At 45.7% G+C, this 11,020-nt stretch overlaps 1 long non-coding RNA gene across 2 annotated transcripts; it reads right to left on the bottom strand.

Annotated features, from left to right (window-relative positions):
- Positions 1–2,006: 2,006 nt before the first annotated feature.
- LOC108519114 (uncharacterized) lies at positions 2,007–9,437 on the bottom strand. 2 transcript variants are annotated; one of them, XR_001882532.1, is made up of 5 exons: positions 9,056–9,437; positions 7,877–8,070; positions 7,142–7,353; positions 5,411–5,604; positions 2,007–2,053 (listed from the first exon to the last, which is right to left on the bottom strand). It is a non-coding gene; the product is annotated as an uncharacterized LOC108519114 (long non-coding RNA). The 2 variants fall into 2 exon arrangements; XR_001882531.1 differs by lacking the exons at positions 7,877–8,070; positions 9,056–9,437 and having other exon boundaries at positions 7,142–7,760.
- Positions 9,438–11,020: the final 1,583 nt, after the last annotated feature.

Below are 11,020 nucleotides of genomic sequence, written 5' to 3' on the forward strand. Positions count from 1 at the left end.
ATAAAATAGTGTTGAAGTGTTGGGGCAGTGAAAATTTTGTGCGGTAGTATGGAGAGATAATGAGCGATGCTTTTCAGGGCTGCTTCAAGCGGGATTGGGGCAGCGTGGGAACCTAGAGTGGGAGAGATTAAGCTGAAGGAAAATTTTGTGGTAAGGGGTGACATTGTGGGGTTGTTAGAAGGAGCATTTGTCATATAGAATGATTGGTGATGGCCTGGATGTGGTTTTGTATGAATTGAGAAACCAAATGGAAGACACAAGGTCCAAATAAGAGAAGGAGAAAAACAGGTATTAGAGGACTAAGACTAGGGAGGACCCAGGACATCCAATTAGAGAATGCCCAAGGGGGTTCAGTGTAATTGGTTGGCAAGTTTTGGGCTCTATTACTGAGTGTTTTTTATGTTGTCATACACCAGGCCAGATTGATTTCGGTAAAACAACACCCTTCTTTTAAAAATATACAGAGCCCTCCTTTTTCAGCAGTGAGTAAGGCAAGGCCTTGGCGGTTTGGAGGACAACTGCAGCTAGAGAGTCAACTTGGGCCTGAAGGACTGATAAAGTTTGTGGTATGTCTGTGATGCTAGCAGAGAAGTCATTAGAGAGGCTATGGAAGGTTGTGACAGAGGTTGAAATGCCTGCTATTCCAGCACCGAGAGCAATAGTGGAGGTAGAAAGTCCTAAACCGACAAGCAAGGGAATTAGTGGAATAACTTTTTTTGCATGTCAGTGTCATAAGGGGAACAGGAAGCTCTTCATAAGGGGAACAGGAAGCTCTTTGGTTACATTTGCAAATTGAATTTTGGGAGTAAGGAAAACTAGTGTGCATGTGCCTGTCCAATTAACAGGTAGACACATGTAGATAGAGGATCCACAGAGGAAGAAGGATCCTTTGCCTTGTGCAAGGCAAAACTGGAAATGCAAAGTAAAAAGATGAGAAGGAGAGCTGGAAGGGGTGTCTTTTATCCAGACTCCTAGGGCTTCAGCTAGGGCGGCAGCTGTCAGAGGTTGTAATGGGGACTGACGTAGTAACTGTGTAGAGGGGGAGGTTTGATTTTCATGGTGTATGAGAAAACGTTGAGTGTCTACGAGCAACCTTTCAGTGTTATTTTTGGGGCTGGGTATAAGTAAACAAGAAGAGGGCCTGGGAGGACAGTCTCATGAGCAAGGGGAAGGTAGCCAAGGATGGAGTGAAATACAGGGTAAGTGTCTTCCTAAGCAGTAATTGCTGCTAATGTTTTAAGTTTGCCTGTATTGATACAGTGCTTATCTGTAATACGGACCTGGAAGGCTCCAATTGTTTCAGTGATGCGTGTAGTTGGACTTTGGAGATAAAGAGTGAAGGAACATCGAGAAGGTGAAAGGTTACCCAGGGGAATTCCAGTGGGTCTTTGCTGAGAGATGCATAAAGAAGCGGCCACAGGAATAGTAGTTTGTGTTGTGAGGGGTCCAAATATGGGGGGAATAGAGTTGATAGAAGGAGAAAAGTTTTTTAAGTAAGTGTGCAGGAGGGTGGCAGCTTGCTGATGTGAAATGTCTGGGGAGGTCTTGCTGGACCTGTCTAGAAAGTAAAGAAGGGTAAAGGTGAGGGCTGTTACAGGAAGTTCGGAGGTGTAGGGAGACATGAGATGTTGACCAGTCTGTATGTAAGGCAGGGACAGCTGTGTAGGCACAGGAAGAAAGGGAAATGCAAAGCCAGCAATTGTTCGCTAAGGAGGGATTAGAAACGGCTAGGAGAGAGTGAATAAGATTGATAGTATGGTGGAGATAGCTGGGGAGAGGTAGAGGGTGGCATAAGGATGGGAATGAGAATAAGAGTGAGTATAAAAGTAAAGAATAGAACTTCATCAGGGTGGAAGTATTGGAGGGTGCCCTGCCAGCAAAGATCATCTATCCACTCTAAGAGGGAGTTAAGAGTGGCAGTTTGGGGATAGCACCAGGAGATACCAGCTGTGATGGCTTAGAGAAACAGTGTAAACCGGCAGTGTAAACAAAAGCAGGGCATTTANTAACAAGAACTGATCGTCCGGCTAGGTGTCTTCATATGGCTGGGAATCTGGAGTAGGCAAGAGAAGATTAGCAGCCTGGCGAATTTCCTGTCTAGCCTGCTGGAGGACTAGAAGATTGTCACCTAGAGGACTGGTGTCTGGGACGAGGTTGGGGCCGAGCAAGAAACTGCATCCATTTAAAAGTTCAAATGGACTGTACCCTGTAGCATCTCGAGGACAGGCTCTAATTCTGAGAAGGGCAAGAGGTAAAAGTACTGTCCAGTCCTTTTTAAGTTGGAGGCTGAGCTTGGTGAGGTGTGTCTTTAAAAGACCATTAGTCCATTCTACCTTTCCTGATGATTGAGGACAGTAAGGGGTATGAAGTTTCCACTGAATACCAAGAGCCTGAGAAACTGCTTGGTCGATTTGACTAGTAAAGGCTGGTCCGTTATTGGACTGTATAGAGGTGGGAAGGCCAAACTGAGGAATTATGTCTGACAGAAGGGAAGAAATGACCACGGTGGCCTTCTCAGACCCTGTGGGAAAGACCTCTACTCATCCAGTGAAAGTGTCTACCCAGACCAAGAGGTATTTTAGTTTCCTGACTCAGGGCATGTGAGTAAAGTCAATTTGCCAGTCCTGGGCAGGGGCAAATCCCCGAGCTTGATGTGTAAGAAAGGCAGGGTTCCTGAATAATCCCTGAGGAGTAGTAGAATAGCAGATGGAACACTGAGAAGTGATTTCCTTGAGGACAGATTTCCACGATGGAAAGGAAATGAGAGGTTCTAAGAGATGGGCTAGCAGCTTTTAACCTACATGGAAGAGGTTTTGAAATGACAACAGAATAGAATGGGCCTGTGAGGTTGGAAGGAGATATTTTCCTTGGTCTAAGAACCATTTGCGTTATGTGGGAAGAGATTGATAGGTGGAAGTTTCAGTCTGTGAGTAGGTGGGAGTGACTGATGAGAAGGAGAAAAACTGGCCGTGAGGGACAGAAGTTGGAAGGCTAGCTGCTTCTTTAGCTGCCTTATCAGCAATAAGTGTTGCCCAGAGCAGTGGGATCTGATGCCTTTTGATGGCCCCTGTAGTGAACGACTCCAGCTTCCTTTGGAAGTAAAGCAGCCTTGAGAAGAGTTTTTATTAAAGAGGCATTAATGATGGAGGACCCTTGCGTAGTGAGGAAACCTCTTTCTGCCCATATAAAAGCATTGTGGTGCAGGATATGGAAGGCATATTTAGAGTCAGTATAAATATTGACACGTAGTCCTTTTGCAAGAGGGCTTGAGTTAAGGCAATGAGTTTGGCTTGCTGAGAGGTAGTGGAGGAGGGCAGAGCAGTAGCCTCAAGGATAGATGTGGAAGATACTACTATAGCATAGCCTGCCTTTCCTGGTGAGTGGCAATTAGGCCTGCCATCAATAAACCAAGTGTGATCGGGTGAGGAACAGGAAAGAAGGAAATATGGGGAAATGGAGTGAATGCCAGGTGAATTAGAGAGATACCGTCATGGGGATCAGGTGTGGTATCAGGAATAATGTGGGGGCTAGCCTAAAACAGTAAGGTCAAGTTGTTTGGACAGAAAGGCTACAGGGTACAGTCCCAGCTCTTGTGTAAGAATTCTGACCACACAGCCCTGCACTTCAGCTGTGTGTAATGAAAAAAGGGTTGGGATGAGTTAGGGAGAACTAGTGTGGGAGCAGCTTTTAGTGCTGTTTTTTAAGGAATGGAAAGGGAAGTGGGGAAAGGACATAGGATTTATGGGGTCAGCTAGGTTTGCTTCTGTGAGTTTATGTAATGGTTTTGTTAGGATGGCACAACCAGGTTTCCAAAGGCAAAATATCCAACCATGCCCAGGAAGGAAAGGAGTTGTTGTTTTGTAGAAGGGGTTGGGGTTTGAGAGATCAGTTGGACTGATAGGCAGGGACAGCACGTGTGTTTTATGAAGAATTATGCCGAGGTAGGTAACGGATGGAGAAGAAATTTGAGCTTTGGAGGGAGATACCTAATATCCCTTGGAGAATAAATGTTGAAGGAGCAGGAGGGTGTTTTGTTGAGAAGATTCAAAGGAGGGGCTACAAAGTTGAACGTCATCACTATATTGAATAAGATGAGAAGCGAAGAAGTGGAAAGTAAATCATGAGAAAGAGCTTGGCTGAAGTATGAGNGGGGAAAGGACATAGGATTTATGGGGTCAGCTAGGTTTGCTTCTGTGAGTTTATGTAATGGTTTTGTTAGGATGGCACAACCAGGTTTCCAAAGGCAAAAATATCCAACCATGCCCAGGAAGGAAAGGAGTTGTTGTTTTGTAGAAGGGGTTGGGGTTTGAGAGATCAGTTGGACTGATAGGCAGGGACAGCACGTGTGTTTTTATGAAGAATTATGCCGAGGTAGGTAACGGATGGAGAAGAAATTTGAGCTTTGGAGGGAGATACCTAATATCCCTTGGAGAATAAATGTTGAAGGAGCAGGAGGGTGTTTTGTTGAGAAGATTCAAAGGAGGGGCTACAAAGTTGAACGTCATCACTATATTGAATAAGATGAGAAGCGAAGAAGTGGAAAGTAAATCATGAGAAAGAGCTTGGCTGAAGTAATGAGGGCTGTCCCTGAAGCCTTGTGGCAGTACAGCCCAGGTAAGCTGCTGGGACTGATGGGTGTCAGGGTCAGTTCAGGTAAAAGCAAAGAGAGGCTGGGACAAGGGGTGTAGGGGAATAGTGAAAAAAGCATCTTTAAGATCAAGAATGGAATAGTGAGTTGTGGAGGAAGGTACTGAGGACAAAAGAGTGTATGGGGTTGGGCACCACAGGGTAGATAGGCAAAACAATTTGGTTGATAAGGCCCAGATCCTGAATTAACCTGTAAGACTTGTCCGGTTTTTGAACAGGTAAAATGGGAGAATTATAAGAAGAGTTTATAGGTTTTAGAAGCCCATGCTGTAGCAGGCGAGTGATAACAGACTTCAATCCCCTTAAAGCCTGTTGTGGGATGGGATACTGGTGTTGAGCCAGGTAAGGGTGATTAGGTTTTAATGGGATAGTAATGGGTGTTTGATCAGTTGCCAGGGAGGGAGTGGAGGTGTCCCATTGTGGGTTAAGGTGGGGGATACGAGAGGAAGACGCAAAGGAGGCTTTGGGTTGGGAAGAAGGTTGGCAATGAGATGTGGCTCTAGTCCAGGAATAATCAGGGAAGCAGATAACTAGGTTAAAATGTCTCAACCTAATAAGGGAACTGGACAGGTGGGGATAACTAAAAAAGAGTGCATAAAAGAATGTTGCCCAAGTTGGCACCAGAGTTGGGGAGTTTTAAAGGGTTTTGAAGCTTGGCTGTCAATACCCACAACAGTTATGGAGGCAAGGGAAACAGGCCCTTGAAAAGAAGGTAATGTGGAGTGGGTAGCCCCTGTATCAATTAAACAGGGGATGGACTTACCCTCCACTGTAAGAGTTACCCAAAGCTCAGCATCAGTGATGGTCCAGGGGGCTTCCGAGGCGATCAAGCAGTGTCAGTCTTCAGCTGCTAAGCCGAGAAGATCTGGGAAGGAGTCAGTCAGAGAGCCTTGGGCCAGAGTTCCAGGGGCTCTGGGAGTAGCTGCCAGGTTGGACAGTCCGATTTCCACTGGAGTCCTGCACAGATGGAACATGGCTTAGGAGGAATCCTGGGCTGCGGGCATCCCTTGGCCCAGTGGACAGATTTCTGGCACTTGAAGCAAGATCCTGGGGTAGGCAGTCCTGGAGGAATGCCTGACCACTGCGGTTCAGACATTTGGAAGGTCTTGTGTGCTGGAGATGTGGCTGGGGTTTGTCTCACAGTGGAGGCAAGGAATTGCAACTCAGAAATATGTTGCTACTTGGCTGCCTCTACTCTGTTATTGTACACCTTGAAGGCAAGGTTAATTAAGTCATGTTGTGGGGATTGAGGGCCAGAATCTAATTTTTTTGGAGCTTTTTCTAATGTCGGGAGTGGGTTGGGTAATAAAATGCATGTTGAGAATAAGATGGCCTTCTGGCCCTTCTGGGTCTAGGGCGGTAAGGCATCTAAGGGTTGTTGCCAAACAGGCCATAAGGGTTGTTGCCAAACAGGCCAAACTCAATAGGGTTGAGTTTTTATATTTGATGAAAAAGAGTCTAAACGCTAACTGATTTGGGAGAGGTCGGATAAAGAAAAAGGAGCATTAACCTTGGCTATGCCTTCAGCTCCAGCCACCTCTTTAAAAGGAAATTGTTGGGCAGGTGGGGGAGGGCTAGTCGAGGAAAGAAACTGTAAGCCGGATGGGGTGTTAGGAGGGGTGATAAAAGGATTATAGGGTGGGGGAGCGGAGGCTGAGGAAGAATTGGGACCTGGGTCAGCCTAGCGAGGAGCAGCCTGGGGAAGAGGGGAGAGGTCAGATGAGTCCGTAGAAAAGAAGGATGCAAAGGACTCAGAGCTTGGGGTGGAGACTGAAGGAAGAGGAGAGAAAGAAGAAAGATTCGGGACGAGTCGCATTGGGAGCAGAGACTAGGGAGGGACCAATGTGTAAAAGAATGTGTGGACGTCAGGCACCTCAGACCATTTGCTCATTTTTCGACAAAAATTATCTAGATCCTGTAGGATAGACAAATCGAACGTGCCATTCTCTGGCCACTTGGAACTACTGTCGAGTTTGTATTAGGGTCAAGTGGTATTGCAGAAGAAAATAAGACTTTTAAGTTTTAGGTCAGGTGTGAGTTGAAGAGGTTTTAAGTTCTTGAGAACACAGGCTAAAGGAGAAGAAGGGGGAATGGAGGGCGGAAGGTTGCCCATAGTGGAGGAGGTAAGTTTAAAGAGAAAGGTAGAGACACAGAAAAGGGGGTGGGTGAGCAGCCAAAGCAGGCGTCCCTGCAATTGACTTGCCACCAAGGGAATGTGGGTGAATGACCAAGGCAGGTGCCCCCCTGATGATCAGCCACCAATGGAGTGTGAGTGAATAATCAGGCAGGTGTCCCCACAGTGATTAAACACCAAGGAAAGACTGTCTTCCCGAGTCTGTGACCAGCGCCAGAGTTTTGGGTCCATGGATAAAATGTGTCTCCTTTGTCTCTACTAGAGAGGAAAAAGAACTGGAATTGGAAGGACAGGGAGACTGAAGGGTACTGAGAGAGGGAGATTGAAGGGTAGCAAGAGAGGCTGGAAAAGACCGCTTACCCGACTTGAAATTCATGAGATGTTCCTTGGGCTGATTGGTCTGAGGACCCGAGGTTGCAAGTGGATCTCCTCATGGAGTGAGGGCGAGGACAGGGGACCGGTCTCCCAGAGGAGTCCTCCTGTCCCAGGTCTTCGGCACCAAATGTCACGCACGTCCATGTGAAGAGACCACCAAACAGGCTTTGTGTGAGCAACAAAGCTGTTTATTTCCCCTGGGTGAAAAAGAATGAGACATATAAGTATCTGGGAAAGAGCAATCCAGGCAGAAAGAAACAGCTGATGCAAATACCTTGAGGCAGGAGAATCCTTGGCAGGTTAGTAAATTAGAAGGAAGGTAAGGATAGCTAGTGCAGAAAATTAGAAGGAAGGCAAGGATGGGTAGTGCAGAAATTAAGTAATTAACATAAAAGCTATGTCCTAAAAGTTTCTCATGGGGGATTTCTTTCTGTGAGATGGACTATGACCCAAGAAACTTAATAAATAATGTGATAAATAATGTGATGTCTTGGATGTGCTTCAAAATAATGGAAGTTGACTTTGCTCCCGTGTGGGTGTGTGTCTGTGTGTGTGTGTGTGTTTGTATGTGTGTATAGTAGAGGTGGGATAGGTGAAACAAGAATTGTCAGGAACTGATAATTGTTGAAGCTGGGTGGTGAGTACATAAGGTTCATTAAACAAGTCTTTTGCTTTTGCATATGTTTGAAATTTTTTATAATAAAAAGTTAAAAGACATACAAGTTTGATAGCATTTGAGCTGAAGACATCTCTTCCTTTTTCTGCAAAATATCTCAGTAGCGAATACATTGCTCGTCATCACTCAATAAGCAGCAAAACAAGCCCAGCACAATTGAACACAATATCTCAAACAGCCTGTGAACCTCAGTGGCTACAGGTGGTGGGATCAAAGCTGCCTAGCTGAAATTTCAAACCTAGGACAATGGATAGAACAGGAAAAAAGACAAAAAATAACTTATCAGCTGCAAGCTGGTTTCCATTACTCAAGCAGTGGGATCATCAGTATTCCTCAAGGAAAAACAATTCATCTGTTTTTTGTTTTTTGTTTTGAGATGGAGTCTCACTCTGTCGCCCAGGCTGGAGTGCAGTTGTTCGATTTCGGCTCACTGCAACCTTCGCCTTCCAGGTTCAAGTGATTCTCCTGCCTTAGCCTCCTGAGTAGCTGGGATTACAAGTGTGCACCACTGTGCCCAGCTAATTTTTTGGCTGGTCTGGAACTCCTGACCTCAAGTGATCCATCTGCCTTGGCCTCCCAAAGTGCTAGGATTACAGGCATGGACCACTTTACTCAGCCAGTTCATCTGTTCTGAGAAAACCATCAAAATGAATTTATTTATGCAACTATAAAGCAAAAACTCGGCTGGGCGCGGTGGCTCGCCCTCAAGCCCCTGCTAATCCCAGCCACTTGGGAGCCAGATGGCGGATCACGAGGGCTCAGGAGATCGAGACCATCCTGCGCCCCTAATACCGGGGAAACCCCGTCTCTACTAAAAAAATGGCAAAAAACTAGCGGGCGCGTGCGCGGGGCGCCTGGGTAGTTCCCAGCTGGCTCGCGGAGCTAGCAGGAGAATGGCGTAACCCCGGCGAGGCGCGAGCTCTGCAGTGGAGCTTGAGACCGGCCACTGCACTCCAGCCCGGGGCCGACAGAGCCGAGACTCCGTCTCAAAAAAAAAAAAAAAAAGCAAAACTCAGTTTTAAAGTAGACTTTAAAATTTAGTCTGATATTTTTCTGAATTTCTAAGCATTAGGCTTATGATTGTCATTTTTTAATTTTATACATTACCAACTTATGGAAAAAAAAAGATTTAGCACTCTTGTATTTCCCTTTATTTCCCTTCCTTCTGGGCTTTCAGTATGGTGATATCATAATTATTGGTAAAGTAAGTAATCAATGCTTACCTTATACAACTATGTAAGTCTTATTCATTGCAGCTGAGTCAAATGTTGTACCAAGATTATATTGCCTTTTCCACCTTTTGTTCTTCCTGAAATTAACAGATTCCATTTTTTAAATTTGCACAATTTTCCATTACTACAGAATCTTTCTAAAACTTACCCAGAGAATTATAAAGTGCTTCTGTTTTCAACAAAACATCAAGAATTCTATCAATTGGCTAGACTCAGTTCTCTCTACACAGGACCCTGTTTTCCTGCTCTACTCTCCTCTGATTATTCTCTGTGCCTTGTTTTCTTCCAAGAAGCTTATCAGATCTTCTCTTTATTTCTGATGCTCTGAAATTAATAATGGTGTACTTTGATGTGGGTTTGCTTTTGTTTTGTACATTATGCTGGGCACCCTGAGCCCATTCAAAAAGGGCTTTTAGTTCTGCGAATTATTTTAAATATATATATATATATTTTTTTTAGTGATGAATGTCTCCTCTCTAGGGAATCTGCTGTTTCTTTTCTCTCTCTCTCTCTCTCTCTCTTTCTTTCTTTCTTTCTTTCTTTCTTTCTTTTTTGAGATGGAGTCTCTCTCTGTCGCCCAGGCTGGAGTCCAATGGCATGATCTTGGCTCACTGCAACCTTCCCCTCTCGGGTCAAGCAATTCTTCTGTCTTAACCTCCTTAGTAGCTGGGATTACAGGCATGCGCCACCACACCTGGCTGATTTTTGTATTTTTAGTAGAGATGGGGTTTCACATGTTGGTCAGGCTGGTCTCGAACTCCTGACCTCGTCATCACCTGCCTTGGCCTCCCAAAGTGCTGGAATTACGTGAGCCACCACACCCAGCCTCTTTCAAAGAGTTTTAACCACACCTCCTGATTTCAGTCTACATCTAACCCCACCTCCCGGGATACTTGTTGCTTTCCTTTCCTGCGTGCTGCTAGGAACTCTTAAACACTGAGTATCCAGCTTCCTGGTTCTGCTCATTCCTGCATCAACTTGTCATCTTCCAAAAAACAAAAAAATGTTAGCATCTCTCGCTGGGCGCGGTGGCTCACGCCTGTAATCCCAGCACTTTGGGAGGCCGAGGCGGGCGGATCACCTGAGGTTGGGAGTTTGAGACCACTCTGACCAACATGGAGAAACCCCGTCTGTACTAAAAATACAAAATTAGCTCGGTATGGTGGTGCATGCCTGTAATCTCAGCTGCTCGGGAGGCTGAGGCAGGAGAATCGCTTGAACCCAGGAGGTGGAGGTTGCAGTGAGCCGGAGATTGTGCCATTGCACTCCAGCCTGGGCAACAAGAGCAAAACTCTGTCCCCACCCCCCACGCCCCCCCTGAAAAAAAAAAAGAAAAAATGTAGCATTTCTCTTCTGTTGTTGTCTCACCTGGAAATGACTGATAATTATTCCCTAAAGTCTGTTCTCCCCTTCATATATAGTAATTGAGCCCCCACTTTTTACCTGGATGCATGACAGCCAAGATGCCAGTGTCCCTATTGTAGCCGCTCATCCCTTTACCACTTTTGTGCACACCAGCCAGCACCTGTGTCTGTCAGCAGACTGCCTCCAGGCTACTGGAGCCCATACTTTCCAGGTGCCCAGAGAGCTGAAACACAACCTTATTCAGCCGGAGTTGAAAATTCTGCAGCTTGCCTGTCCTGTTTCGGACAACTCTAAGATATGAATATCCTGCCTCCGAACTGTCTGCAGGACTGAGGCTTTGCTTGATAGGATCCCCTTGCTTGGCTTCCTTCCTTTCCATTTTCCACTTTCTTACTCCCCTATGCCCTTTCCATTTCTTCCTGGAACACTTTTAAAAAATCATTTTCGGCCAGGCACAGTGTTTCACGCTTGTAATCCCAGCACTTTGGGAGGCTGAGGTGGGCAGATCACCTGAGGTCAGGAGTTTGAGATCAGCCTGGCCAACATAGTGAAACCCCGTCTCTACTAAAAATACAGAAAAAAAAATAGCTG

This window comes from Rhinopithecus bieti, unplaced genomic scaffold (assembly GCF_001698545.2).
Source record: "Rhinopithecus bieti isolate Rb0 unplaced genomic scaffold, ASM169854v2 scaffold_41913, whole genome shotgun sequence".
NCBI lineage: Eukaryota > Metazoa > Chordata > Mammalia > Primates > Cercopithecidae > Rhinopithecus > Rhinopithecus bieti.